The 15,299-nt window shown below is 41.9% G+C and overlaps 1 protein-coding gene across 1 annotated transcript in view; it reads left to right on the top strand.

The window, feature by feature from the left end:
• The first annotated feature begins 59 nt into the window (after nucleotides 1-59).
• LOC111969887 (protein NDRG3) overlaps nucleotides 60-15,299 on the top strand; it is a 64,491-nt gene continuing 49,251 nt past the window's right edge. Inside the window, exon 1 of the mRNA XM_070445820.1 lies at nucleotides 60-228. The gene's annotated coding sequence lies outside the window, so the exon portion shown is untranslated. The remainder of the gene's footprint in view (nucleotides 229-15,299) is intronic.

Below are 15,299 nucleotides of genomic sequence, written 5' to 3'. Positions count from 1 at the left end.
TAATTGGTACCTGCCTCCTCGTAGGCTATTGGTTGGCTGCTTCGTTCGCTTCTCCTCTGTGTCTAGGACGCAATGTGTAGTTCCGCCCTGAGAGTGACATCGAAATACTCGTTGGAATAGGAACGCAACCAGGCAAAGAACAAGAACGTGCAGTTTATAACACCGGTATTTCACCAAAAGTCCAGAGGATTTGACGCATATCGAACGGATACGTATTCAACCCAAGCGGTAAGTATAGAGCTTGACATTTTCTAATACTGCTATGCCAACAGCAGATGTGGCCATTGGTGTGGATAGTCCACCAGTTCGCGGTGTATTCTTGATATAATATCCCATATTCATCTTCCAGACAGTTCTAATGTAGGCCTAGGTGAGATCTGTGAGTAACCTAAATTAAACGTCACAATAGTGTCCAATGTAATCCACGATTCTGCGCGCGTTGAAACAAATGTAACAAGATGAGGTTAACTTGATAAGTGTCAAATTCTGCATATGAACTGTATTGTTACTCTATAACTCAACTAGCCTATTCACTTTCATTGTTGCCTCTAACACGATTTGTTGCTGCGACAGTAGCCTCTGTAGGATATAATTTCCTGTTGAATAACTTACTTTTGAGTCACAGGTTAGGCACTTCATACTGTATGTCAATGGCCCGCCCATATCTATGTCTCAACATCGAACGATTAGAAAGGCTGCTGTATGCAGTTGCTGAATATTTTGTCACGATCCTCGAGATAGAGCAATATAAAAACTGCATGCCCTGTTTKACTCTCACGTCTAGAACCGTTCATTGTAACATCAACGTTACAAAACATGATCTTGCTCGTAGCCTACTGAATTATATGGTTGCTTAATTAAGTAGACAAGACTTGGCAAATCCACGCTGTTACGCTGATGTAGTTGGCAACCAGTGGCGTGGAGAAATTAGGCTGCATATCATTATTCTGGCACCACATGACATTGTCAGCAGTCACCTGGATAGGGTCTATGAGACCAGCCTGGGATAGGTGAAGGTCACACAGGTGTAGCTGTACTGTAGGTCATTGGATTCAGGCGTGTAATCATTAGTACCCAGGGGTGTCAAACTCATTCCTTGGATGGCCTGGTGTCTGATGTTTTTTCCCTTTCTTTTCAATTAAGCCCTAGACAACCAGGTGAGGGGAGTTCCTTACTAATTACTGACCTTAATTCATCAATCAAGTARAAGGGAGGAGAAAAKCCCCCCAGACACTCGGCCCTCCATGGTATGAGTTTGACACATGTGTGCTGCATTTCAAACTCATAAAAGACACACCCTCGTCATATGACCTTGGGAGAATCCCCATCACCATCTTGGACGTCGGTCCAAACAAGGGTAGTTTGCAACGTAAGCCCCCGTTTTTGCGAGTGTACAATTATGTTCACTTCGGGGCCTGAAACGCCCCATAAATTACATTTGCGATAATTGTACATCCACTAAGAAAAGTCAGCCGAAACTTACAACCTCAACGTAAATATGGACAAGTCAACATACAAGTGTAAGTAAAAAGGGTAGAAATTGTGCTACTAATGCACATGACGGCACAAACAAGTCTCGTAAATTAATGTTTGGTTAACTTTTGGAAATTGTAGAAATAAAAAAACTCTTCCTTCAGAAGCTCCAGCTATGCAGGCTAACGTTAGTTATTTAATTAATTTGCTAGCTATGATACAGTAGGTTTATATTAATAATGATATAGTTAATATAAGTAGACATGCAATCATAATTGACATAGCGCATATGAAACACCCACAATCATCGCGGGATGCACGAGTGATGAATTTCCGGGAAAGGGCGGTCCATGTAAAAATCATTCCTTCCTCCCTTGCCCTGCAAGTTTCATGACGTCTGAKGCGTATACACGTCATCAGAAGTGTCCACTTAATTTGAGGGCTGAGGGGATAGGGTATGTCTTAAGTGTTTGGAATTCAGCCGTGGTCCAAACAGTTGCAMTTTGCAACAGAAATTAGTGTTTCTATTGGACAAATTCATGTAGGTCACTCTTTGTTTTCTTTTGCTTGGTTCTGTTTGGMTTCTAGTGAATACACCCCAGGTGTTTGAATTCAGTTGGTGGGAGGGAGGGACTATTACTTGAATGACCTCAACAATGCCACATAATCAGAGGCGGGCATAAACAGTGACATTCTTTCCAGTTGTTTTCATTCACAACAGTGCTCCCATTACATGACCACTACAGGCTTTTGGTCAGTTTATTATGGTCTGAAGAGGCTTTAGTTTGAGACACCGAAATTATACTTTAGACCAGAGATCATCAACTAAATTCCACCGCAGGCTGATATTTTTTTTCTTGAGTGGATGGTTGGTCGGAATCACGCGTCTCTTTATTATGCATCGGAATACTTGGGGCAGATTACCAAAATTAAAATCACTTGTTTTTACAGTCTTTTATGTCCAACAATGAAAATAAAATAATAACATTTTGCTCAGAAAACTTGGGGTCCAAATAAAACCACCCACGGGCTGCCAGTTGGGGAACCCTGATTTAGATGTTATCATAATAGCCTTAGCCTTCTAATGGGAGGGCGCTGCAGTCCACCATAGTTAATTATCACGGTAGAACGTGATGCTTAACAGGTGACTGCTGACAGTGTCATGTGGTGCCAGAAGAATGATATGTAGTGTAATCTCTCCACACCATTCACATCCCAACGTCCTTTRTCCAACAAAGCTGATACGTGCTCAACTTTGGGGCAAGACAGGCGGAGTTGGCTTTCAATCAGAACAACTCACGGCTTTTAGCCTTTGTTGCATACGCATCAATATTGTACGCGTGATGTTGTCAACTAACCTGTCTTTACATCCATCTACCAAAGAGAATATTCAAATTTATACTTAGGATGCCACGTCCTTTCTCCATTCTCCATTKATGTGGACGCTACCATGATTACAGATAATCATGAAGGAACCATGAATAACGATGAGTGAGAAAGTTATAGAGGCACAAAGATCGTACCCCCAAGACATGCTAACATCTCACCAATAACAGGGGAGGTTAGCATTTTTTTGAAGGGGTATGATATTTGTGCCTCGATTTTATTCACGATTCATTTAGGATTATCCGTAATCAAGATAGCATCTACATTCCTGTTGACGTGTTCAGAAACTTATTATATTGTAATGACCTGACTAGATCATAAATGAACAATTGTCCAGACAGAGGCTTGAGTTTGCGAATTGACGGTTTATTAAACCAACTTTACACAGGCTACTGTTTGGGCCGTAGCACACGCCAAATAGATGACAGATAACCCACAAGCCAATCGTGACCTTCTCTTGTGAAGCCCAGACGTAAGAGAGAGAGAACAAAGGCTGAACCTGGTCTTAACTTCCAATGCTCCACCCCCCTGCCCAACCCCCCTCCACGCCACTCCGCCAACCACCAGGATGCCCGGCATCAGAACATTCCAGGCATTCCCGTGATTGGCAGATAGCAGGTTGATTGACATGTCAGACCCCGCGAACACCGGGTACTGGTCAGTACAACACAACCACCTCCTAGCCTAACACATAACACACAGCTGTCTGTGCGGGTCGCTACAATATTCTTTAATGCAATAAAAGTAAAAATTTGTTAACAAAATTCCCCCAGCCATAAGATACTTTTTTCAATAGGCGCTAAAGCAGTTAGCATCTATGAATGGGTTAGTCCAGACTCAGACTGTTTTAACGTTCTTGGTTTGACCACCAGATATACTTTTTTCCTCATCAATCTACACACAATACCTCATAATGACAAAGCGAAAAAAGGTTTTTACATATTTTTTTTAAATCCCTTATTTACTTAAGTATTCAGACCCTTTGCTATGTGACTCGAAATTGAGCTCTGGTGAATTATGTTTACATTGTTCATCCTTGAGATGTTTCTACAATTTGATTGGAGTTCACCTGTGGTAATTTCAATTGATTGGACATGATTTGGAAAGGCACACACCTGTCTATATAGGTCCCACAGTTGACAGTGCATGTCAGAGCAAAAACCAAGCCATGAGGTCAATGGATTTGTCCATAGAGCTCAGAAACAATATTGTGTCAAGGCACAGATCTGGGGAAGGGTAGAAAAAATGTCTGCAGCATTGAAGGTCCCCAAGAACACAGTGGCCTCCATCATTCTTAAATGGAAGAAGTTTGGAACCACCAAGACTCTTCCTAGAGCTGGCAGCCAAACTGAGCAATCGGTGGAGAAGAGCCTTGGTCAGGGATGTGACCAAGAACCCGATGGTCACTCTGACAAAGTTTAAGAGTTCCTCTGTGGAGATGGGAGYACCTTCCAGAAGGACAACCATCTCTGCAGCAATCCACCAATCAGGCTTTTATGGTAGAGTGGACAGACGGAAGCTATTCCTCAGTAAAAGGCATATAACAGTTAGCTTGGAGTATGCCAAAAGGCACCTAAAGGACTCTCAGACATGGGAAACAAGATTCTCTGGTCTGATGAAACCAAGATTGAACTCTTTGGCCTGAATGCCAGGCATCAAGTCTGGAGGAAACCTGGCATCATTCTTACGATGAAGCATGGTAGTGGCAGCATCATGCTGTAGGTATGTTTTTCAGCGGGAGGGACTGGGAAACTAGTCAGGATCGAGGGAAAGATGAATGGAGCAAAGTACAGAGATCCTTGATGAAAACCTGCTCAGGACCTCAGACTGGGTCGAAGGTTCACCTTTCAACAGGACAATGACCCTAAGCACACAGCCAAGACAACGCAGGATTGGCTTCGGGACAAGTCTCTGAATGTCCTTGACTGGCCCAGCCAGTGCCCGGATTTTAACCTGATCGAACATTTCTGGTGAGTCCTGAAAATAGCAGTGCAGCGATGCTCCCCATCCAACCTGACAGAGCTTGAGAGGATCTGCAGAAAAGAATGGGAGAAACTCCCCAAATACCGGTGTGCCAGACTTGTAGCGTCATACCCAAGAGTCGAGGATGTAATTGCTGCCAAAGGTGCTTCAAGTACTGAGTAAAGGGTCTGAATATTTATGTAAATGTGATATTTTATTTTCTATTAATTTCTAAAATCTGTTTTTGCTTTGTCATTATGGGGTATTGTGTGTAGATTGATGAGGGGGGGAGACAATTTAATCCATTTTAAAGTAAGCCTGTAACTTAACAAAATGTGGAAAACGTCAAGAGGTCGGAATACTTTCCAAATGTACTGTATGAAAATACCCTCAAATAAAAGGTGACATTTTGTACTGCCGCTTCATATGAAACATTTGATCTCATATCCAAAATTCTGGAGTGTAGAGCTAAATTAAAAGTTTTAGCGTCATTGTCAAAATAAATACATAGGGGAGTGTAGTACACCTGAGACTATATTGTACATGGAGTTACAGTTAAACACCATACACACTTAGTGATTCCTTTACCCAAGTGAGGACTCTGGTGATGTGAGACTTGTAATGGAGTTAGAGAGATGAATGTCAGGGAATACTGGCCACAGGGGATATGAGTGATTTAATTAAGCTGCGCTGCTAGTCAGCCAGTGTTTTGGGTTCCCTCTATCACCTCAGCTTCCCTGTCTGTCATGGCTGGGGGGCAAAATAACGCCCTGGGAACCATGGCAAAGAGAGAAGTAGTGTGTCTTGACGTTTTCAAACCTCCGTGTTTCCTCCACATCCATCTCATCCTCACACGGAACCCAAACCGGCTGCACGCCTGCGCCATCGTGCATAAATGTATTTTGTCCCCCCACACCAAACGCGATCACGACACGCAGGTTAAAATATCAAAACAAACTCTGAACTAATTGCATTAATTTGGGGACAGGTCGAAAGGCATTAAACCTTCATGGCAATTTAGCTAGATCGCTTTCACTTGCTAGCTAATTTGTCCTATTTAGCTAGCTTGCTGTTGCTAGCTAATTTGTTCTGGGATATAAACATTGAGTTGTGCATTTCAGGTAAAATAACAAGGTCTTCTACTCCGCCAATTACTCCACACATAAAACAGTCAACCAAATCATTTCTAGTCATCTKTCTTCCTTCCACCCACATGGGTATAACCAATGAGGAGATGGCATGTGGGTACCTGCTTCTAGGAGGAGATGGAAGAGGCAGGACTTGCAGCGCGATCTGCGTCACATATACAACTGACTTCTATTTTAGCCCTTGGCAACGCAGACGCTCGTTGGCGCGCAATAATTGAATAACATAGATTTCTAAATTTATTTTGCAACGCACGCAACGCAAGCGGTGTGGTCAGCCTGTCAGGCTGCTAAAATTCTTATCCATTAGATTCTCATATTAAGTGTACGGTTGTAGTAGTGACGTCTTCTAGCCTGGAGTATCAGACAACTTCACTGTTTGTGGTTCTTTTCTCACTCACTGGTTAGTATAGTTATGTGCTACCTCTCTCTATACACATCACTATTTTTTGTTTTTGTATGGCACAGTTTCACCTATTTGCCCTCAAGTGAAGTGATGGGTCTTTAGTTGCTGTAGTTGAATAGTGTGGATGTAATTTAAGCTTTGKTTGTCCCAGCAGTCCTTAGCAGTACCTGCTTTGCACAGCAGGTTCTTTTAAGTGGACCTATCAGAGGAAAGAGATGATGCACTGGCTCCTGTCCTGTGCCTATAGTTCTTGTAAAGGGGATTTTTAGTTGAACAAAAGAGAAGAGCAGTCGCGGATATAGTCAATCATAAATCATTTTGGTTTAATTACAAGTTGCAACAGGGATACCCTTCCAGCACATAAGTAGAGAAAAACTCTAACTTGGCCTTTGCCGAGAAAGGCCCTGATATTCTAATTACACAGAACCAAGAAGTCAAAACAACTTTGTCATCTGCTCCATAATCACAGTGTTCCACAGAATACAACAATCAATGTCCTTGGTACTTGAACCTCCAGTCTGGCGTCAGTCCCTATCTACAGATGAGTTTAACATAAAGCATCGAGTCTAGTGACCATCAACCAGTGACACATGAGTGTCAGAAATAGAACACTTGAAATCATGTGAATTACATAGAGAAAACATAAGTATGCTAATCATTGTGTTAATTACTCTTAACTGAATATTAACTTGATTCATCTTAAATATTCCCCATTACTGTCCCCAGTTTTGGTCATTTGACATACCCATCAGAAGTGGCATGCCAAATGGCCAATTCTGACATTTGGATACAGGGATTTCCATCAAAGGACCCATGAACACCAACGTGAAGTACATAGGAGCATATCAAATTGTGTGTCAAATGAAAGCTAAGAGGCTACATTTTTCGGACATGAAGGCATAGATCCATTTTTCTAAAATGTTCCATCATAAGAATTAGGCATAATTAATTTGGATAAACAGATGGAAAAGGGGTCTTAGAAACCTTTTAAGACTTTTTCTGGTAGATGTTATCAGAAATACATCAAAACCCATTAATGTCGACTATTTCAGCCACACCCGTTGCTGGCAGGTATATAAAATCGAGCACAGAGCCATGCAATATCCATAGACAAACATTGGCAGTAGAATGGCCTTACTGAAAAGCTCAGTGACTTTCAACGTTTTACCGTCATAGGATGCCACCTTTACAACAAGTCAGTTCGTCAAATTTCTGCCATGCTACAGCTGCCCATGTCAACTGTAAGTGCTGTTATTGTGAAGTGGAAACGTCTAGGAGCAACAATAGCTCAGCCGCGAAGTGGTAGGCCACATAAGCTCTCAGAACGGGACTGCTGAGTGCTGGTTTGGCAGATGCCAGGAGAATGCTACCTGCCCGAATGCATAGTGACAACTGTCAAATTTGGTGGAGGAGGAATAATGGTCAGGGGCTGTTTTTCATGGTTCAGGGAAGGRCRCTTAGTTCCAGGGAAGGGAAATCTTAACCCTACAGCATACACTGACATTGTAGACAATTCTGTGCTTCCAACAGTTTGGGGAAAGACCTTTCCTGTTTCAGCATGACAATGCCCCTGTACACAGATTGAGGTTCATATAGAAATGGTTTGTTGAGATTGGTGTGGAAGATCTTGACTGGCCTGCTGACTGTTGAGCCCTGACCTCAACCCCATTGAACACATTTGAGATGAATTTGAACGCCAACTGCGAGCCAGYCCTAATCGCCCAACATCAGTGCCCGACCMCACTAATGCTCTTGTGGTTGAATGAAAGCAGGTCCCCGCAGCAATGTTCCAACATCTAGTGGAAAGCCTTCACAAAAGAGTGGAGGCTGTTATAGCAGGAAAGGGGGGACCAACTCCATATAAATGCCCATGATTTTGGAATGAGAAGTTTGACGAGCAGGAGTCCACATACATGTTTTCTTTGTGTTTCTGTCGTCTGGTGGTCGAACCAAGAGTGTTAAAACAGTCTGAGTCTGTACTAACCCATTCATAGAGGCTAACTGCTTTAGCGCCTATTGACAATAGTATCTTCTGGCTGGGGGAGTTTTGTTAAGATCCCCAACACTCTGAACGTCAAAACTCATCACTTGCGGTACTGTTCTGGAAACWTAAAGTACGTATCTTTCCTATCAGTGAGAAATAATAATACTTTAACAAAACTAAAGGTTAAATTACTACACACCTTTTTTTAMGGTTATTGTTCACACCTGGCCATATCGCCATGTTACATCACTGGTTTATGTGCTATTTACACATTTAACATTTACATTTAAGTCATTTAGCAGACGCTCTTATCCAGAGCGACTTACAATTGGTGCATTCACCTTATGATATCCAGTGGAACAACCACTTTACAATAGTGCATCTAACTCTTTTAAGGGGGGGGGGGGTTAGAAGGATTACTTTATCCTATCCTAGTATCCTTAAAGAGGTGGGGTTTCAGGTGTCTCCGGAAGGTGGTGATTGACTCCGCTGACCTGGCGTCGTGAGGGAGTTTTTCACCATTGGGGTGCCAGAGCAGCGAACAGTTTTGACTGGGCTGAGCGGAACTGTACTTCCTCAGAGGTAGGGAGGCGAGCAGGCCAGAGGTGATGAACGCAGTGCCCTGTTTTGGGTGTAGGGCCTGATCAGAGCCTGAAGGTACGGAGGTGCCGTTCCCTCACAGCTCCGTAGGCAAGCACCATGGTCTTGTAGCGGATGCGAGCTTCAACTGGAAGCCATGGAGAGAGCGGAGGAGCGGGTGACGTGAGAGAACTTGGAAAGTTGAACACCAGACGGGCTGCGGCGTTCTGGATGAGTTGTAGGGTTTAATGGCACAGGCAGGGAGCCCAGCCAACAGCGAGTTGCAGTAATCCAGACGGGAGATGAAAAGTGCTGGATTAGACCTGCGCCGCTTCCTGCGTGAGGCAGGGTCGTACTCTGCGAATGTTGTGGAGCATGAACCTACAGGAACGGGTCACCGCCTTGATGTTAGTTGAGAACGACAGGGTGTTGTCCAGGATCACGCCAAGGTTCTTAGCACTCTGGGAGGAGGACACAATGGAGTTGTCAACCGTGATGACAGTTACACCTGTGTAACTGGGGAGGAAGTGTACAGTCGTGGCCAAAAGTTTGAGAATGACACATATTAATTTTCACAAAGTCTGCTGCCTCAATGTCTTTAGATATTTTTGTCAGATGTTACTATGGAATACTGAAGTATAATTACAAGCATTTCATAAGTGTCAAAGGCTTTTATTGACAATTACATGAAGTTGATGCAAAGAGTCAATATTTGCAGTGTTGACCTTCTTTTTCAAGACCTCTGCAATCCGCCCTGGCATGCTGTCAATTAACTTCTGGGCCACATCCTGACTGATGGCAGGCATCCTTGCATAATCAATGCTTGGAGTTTGTCAGAATTTGTGGGTTTTTGTTTTGTCCATCCGCCTCTTGAGGATTGACCTCAAGTTCTCAATGGGATTAAGGTCTTTAGGAGACAGTCCTGGTGCTTGCTGGACGTTCTTGGGCGCCCTGAAACCTTCTTCACAACAATTGAACCGCTCTCCTTGAATTTCTTGATGATCCGATAAATGGTTGATTTAGGTGCAATCTTACTGGCAGCAATATCCTTGCCTGTGAAGCCCTTTTTGTTCAAAGCAATGATGATGGCACGTGTTTACTTGCAGGTAACCAAGGTTGACAGAGGAAGAACAATGATTCCAAGCACCACCCTCCTTTAGTAGCTTCCAGTCTGTTATTTGAACTCAATCAGCATGACAGAGTGATCTCCAGCCTTGTCCTCGTCAACACTCATACCTGTGTTAACGAGAAAATCACTGACATGATGTCAGATGGTCCTTTTGTGGCGGGGCTGAAATGCAGTGGAAATGTTTTTGGGGGATTAKGTTCATTTGCATGGCAAAGAGGGACTTTGCAATTAATCTGATCACTCTTCATAACATTCTGGAGTATATGCAAATTTCCATCATACAAACTGAGGCAGCAGACTTTGAAAATTTATATTTTTGTCATTCTCAACTTTTGGCCACGACTGTAGTTCCTCAACTGGAGGCACCCATAGCTGTATGGATTTGTGCTAAGCTGCTACCGTAAGTGTATATTTTTTATTTGAAGAATTATTTCTCGCTGACATGAAAGATAAGGGGCATATCAGCATGTGTTTTGAAAACCATTCAGCAAGCGGCGATTATTCACGTTTCTAAGCGTCGGAATTGTAGTTCACACGCAGCCAACTGTGGGTGAAGCTAACCGCTTCGAGAGCTAAGTCTGGACAACCCCTCTCTCTCTCTCTCTCTCTTTCCAGTTAATGTCACCTCTCTCAGCTCTTACTGACACCTGCCCCCTCTCTTTCCATTTACTGTAACCAGCATCCTCATCCACTGAGCACCCACCGACACTGGACGTCCATGGTCATTGAAAAGTAGTTGACATTTGGTCAGTCCACCCTGGCCTTGATGTTAACGTCCACAGACGGATCGGACTGGACCAAATCTGAACCTATCAGTGATGTACATGTATGTTTCACAAGTTTAGATAGCACAATACAYTAAAGAAAAGTAGAATACTSTATATTGTACTGTACTTAACTATACTCTACTTTATTGTAGTGAACTGTACCCTACTCTGCTGTGCAGTATTGTACTGCACTGCACTGTACTCTACTGTGCTCTGCTGTGCTGCAATGTGATGTCCTGACTTGTGAAACATGAGGAGAATGACATTCATATTCATAATATTTATGCATTTCTTTGTAGTACAGATCAGGGACCCAATTCGGTTACCGGGTGTAAATCAGCTTCACTTACTCTTGTTAAATAACCAAAATATATWTTTTTCAAACTGAAGGTGTCATGTCATAGCTGACACCCCATACTTTCTGCAGACATCATTGAATCTTAAAACTGCAATATMAAACTTTTTGGGCGACCCAACAAAGTTCACATAGGAATGTGAGTTATAGATCTGTCATTCTCATTGAAAACAAGTCTTAAGAAGTGGTAGAGCTGTTCTATGTGCGCTATTTCTATGCTTCCCGGTTTTACATTCTGTTTTTGTGTCTTTTTACTTTCTGTTTTGTACACCAGCTGAAAATACAATATCTTTGGTTATGGAACATATACAGTACCAGTCAAAAGTTTAGTCACACCTCCTCATTCCAGGGTTTTTCTTTATTTTTACTATTTTCTACATTGTAGAATAATAGGGAAGACATCAAAACTATGAAATAACACATATGGAATCATGTAGCAACCAAAAAGTGTTAAACAAATATATTTTACATTTGAGATTCTTCAATGTAGCCACCTTTTGCCTTGATGAAAGCTTGACACACTCTTGGCATTCTCTCAACCAGCTTCATGAGGTAGTCACCTGGAATGCGCCTTGTTAAAAGTTAATTTGTGGAATTTCTTTCCTTAATGTGATTGAGCCCAAAAAATATATATAATTGTTTAACACTTTTATTTTTTGGTTACTACATGATTCCATATGTGTTATTTCATAGATGTGATGTCTTCACTATTATTCTACAATGTAGAAAATAGTAAAAACTAAAGAAAAACCCTTTAATGAGTAGGTGTGTCCAAACCTTTGACTGGTATTGTATATTTCACAGCGGTTTAGATGGAACAATGATTCTCAGACCATACTGTACTTGCTTGTTTGTTCACATAAACTGAAATTAGGCAAACTATTCGAATTTTTGCAATTGGGGCGGCAGGTGGTTAGAGCCTAGTGGTTAGAGCGTTTGACTAGTAACCGAAAGATCAATCCCTGAGCTGACAAGGTAAAAATCTGTCGTTCTGCCCCTGAACAAGGCAGTTAACCCACTGTTCCTAGGCTGTCATTGAAAATAAGAATTTGTTCTTAATTGACTTGCCTAGTTAAATAAAGGTACAATTTTTTTTAAGGCAATGGCAGAGCGATTTCTGCTTGGTGTACCTTTATTTTGGATCAGATATTTACGTTTTTAGAAAATGTGGTCACATAAACCTGAGATATTTTACCGTGATTCTGTTACCAAAGTTTGCATCTGCACAGTTCTTCCACAAAATTTKGTTTTTGTACATTTTTCAGTGGAAACTGTTAAAAGCAGTCGTTGAGCATGGAGTTGTATGGTTTGTTAAACTTTTGAAGTACATGGTTTTTGTTTTAAGGGGAAAAAACATACGCATACTATATGTCCCTAAATCAATATTCTGTTAAGCCTCTATTGTATTAGCCAAGTCAACAAACATCAAAGACAAATATACATGAGTATAGACTGGTGGGTCGTGACCAACTTTGGGACAAGACAGACTGGGTTGGCTTTCAATCGAAACAACTCACAACTTTTAGCCTTTTGCGTTGCACGCGCATCAATACCGTGATGTTGTCAACTAACCTGTTTTTACATCCATTTAACAAAGGGAGTATTCAAGATTTAAATTCAGGATGCCGTTCACATCCCACCACCCTTTCTCCATTTTGGAATGTGTTTTAGTAACTTTGTTCTACTGTTCCAAAAGATTACCGAAATCCAGTGGTCATCTTTGGATACCAGAGGAAGACGATCTCTTGGAGAGAAACCATAGAAGCTCCTCAGAGTACAAACAATTGACTCACCTCCAGGGAGCTGATTCTGAAGGTTTGCTCAATGAACATGGCTGAAAACCTTAGCATCCCATCCTTGTCGCCAAACTGTAAAGGGGATTTTCCGTTGAACAAAAGGGAGGGGCGGTCTCYGATATAGTCGATCATCAATAATTTTGGTTTAATTACAAGGTGCAACAGGGAGACTTTTTCTTTGTTTCTGTGCTGGAGGTGTCTCCCTGTTGCAACTTGTAATTAAACCGAAATGGTTTATGATTGACAATATCTGCGACTGCTGTTCTCTTTTGATCACTTGAAAATCCCCTTTACACTTATTCAAAACCTGGGCCTATACTTAAATGGTCAGTTTTACTACATTGTAATAACAATAATACTAGTTAGGCCTATACTCCACTACTGTACTCTAGCCTAACACACAATACAGAGGTGATGTATCTAGTCTGTGCTGGACACAGTATCTAGTCTGTGCTGGACACAGTAAACCTATCTGAACCTCTGTACAGTCTCATCCATAGTCATATGAAGCTCTGGGGTATCCTTTCCTCACAAAGCTAATCTCTTGGATCACATCTCTGGGAGCTCTCTCTCTCTCTCTCTCCTTTATCAGCAGCAGCAGCAGCAGCAGCAGGTGAGAGAGAGGGAGAGGGAGCACAGGTGGCCGGCTTGTTGATCCAGGAAGATGGATAGAGTCCAAGCCAGCCCTCTGGATGCCCTGTGCTGTCCTTCACTGCTGCTGGGGTTCATATTCACAGTCGCACACATACAGACACACACATGCACGCACGACATGTACACACACATATAATACATAATACTCACACGCACCTCTGCTGCAGTGAACTATTAGGAGATGCCAGACTAGGGCCATTGTGGTGACTGTATTACTYCCACACCGACAGTCACAAGTCATGAAGGCAGTCAAATTCCACGGTAATTAGGCTACTCCAAGCTCGATGCTGCTGCTGGTAGGCTACTAATGACCAAACTTGCTAACTGCCTGGTACTCTGCACTCTATTGTGCCTCTAATCACTCTGACATCAATGCAAATGTAATCGAAAATKTAATCAAACACTTCGTGAGAGCCCATGAGCTCATGTTGCGCAACATTTCTATAGGCTATGCAATTACGCAAGAAAACKGAGTGATGGCCTCTACTAAAAAGAGAGGAGGATCCCATCAGCTTTCAATAGGCTTGGCCTACTATATTTATTTCTCAACTTTTCATTGCTTATATTTACAACAGGAGTATAGCCTACCTGGCTGGCATGAAAATGAACCATGCAAAAAGCGTCCTCCGTTCGCAATTTAAGTGCATAGATGACATATCTTTTCCCGCTGCATAATGGTCCATTCTAAATCAAAACAAATTTCACACATATATATTATTTAGTATATGTAAAGACAAGATTAAATCAAGAATAGTCTGATGGGTGACAATACCGAATCGTTTCTAGTCATCTCTCCTCATTCCAGGCTTTTTCTTCTCTTGACTTTATATTGCGATTGGCAACTTTCATGAATTAGGTGCATTACCGGCACTGACCTCGTTTGTCTTTCAGTCACCCACGTGGATATAACCAATGAGGAGATGGAACGTGGGTACCTGCTTCTATAAACCAATGAGGAGATGGGAGAGGCAGGACTTGCAGCGCGATCTGTGTCAGAAATAGAACTGACTTCTGTTTTAGCCCTTGGCAACGCAGACGCTCGTTGGCGCGTGCAATAAMTGAATAACATAGATTTCTAAATGTATTTTGCAACGCGAGCGGTGTAGTCAGCCTGTAAGCAGATCTCATGCTTTTAAAGCGACTTTTTAAAAAAAAATCATCATTAGAGTCACATCATGCAACCTTATAATGTATTAAAAAATCAAAACATATAGCCTAACGTTTGTAGAACTACTAAAGTTACATTAATAACTCTAAATTAAGCATATAGTTATACCTATTTTTTTGTTAACCGCTCAACACAGAATAGTGTGCGCACTCGTTTGGAGATAATATCCATTACATTTTTTTCAGCTTTGTTCAATTGTATTCTTCATACTATAAAATAATGCCATGGACTTCTAAGCAAATCTTGCCTGCTAAACGAACTGGTGTAGCTACAGCCATTTGGCATAGGCAGATCAGGACCTAACATTAGGACAACTCGGAGTATGCGGTTCTATTCTTCTAAAATAGACTATTTTCTTCATGTCATGCTTCTTTAGATCTGTCTAAAATAAATAATGYATTTATTGTGAAGGTGTAGGATATATTACATGGATTTATTAGACTTTTTAAAATGTACACGTTCCAAACGTCTTCATGTGTTGAAGCCAGGAGATGT

This window comes from Salvelinus sp. IW2-2015, linkage group LG11 (assembly GCF_002910315.2).
Source record: "Salvelinus sp. IW2-2015 linkage group LG11, ASM291031v2, whole genome shotgun sequence".
Classification (NCBI taxonomy): domain Eukaryota; kingdom Metazoa; phylum Chordata; class Actinopteri; order Salmoniformes; family Salmonidae; genus Salvelinus; species Salvelinus sp. IW2-2015.
This window is presented reverse-complemented; position numbering and strand designations above follow the sequence as displayed.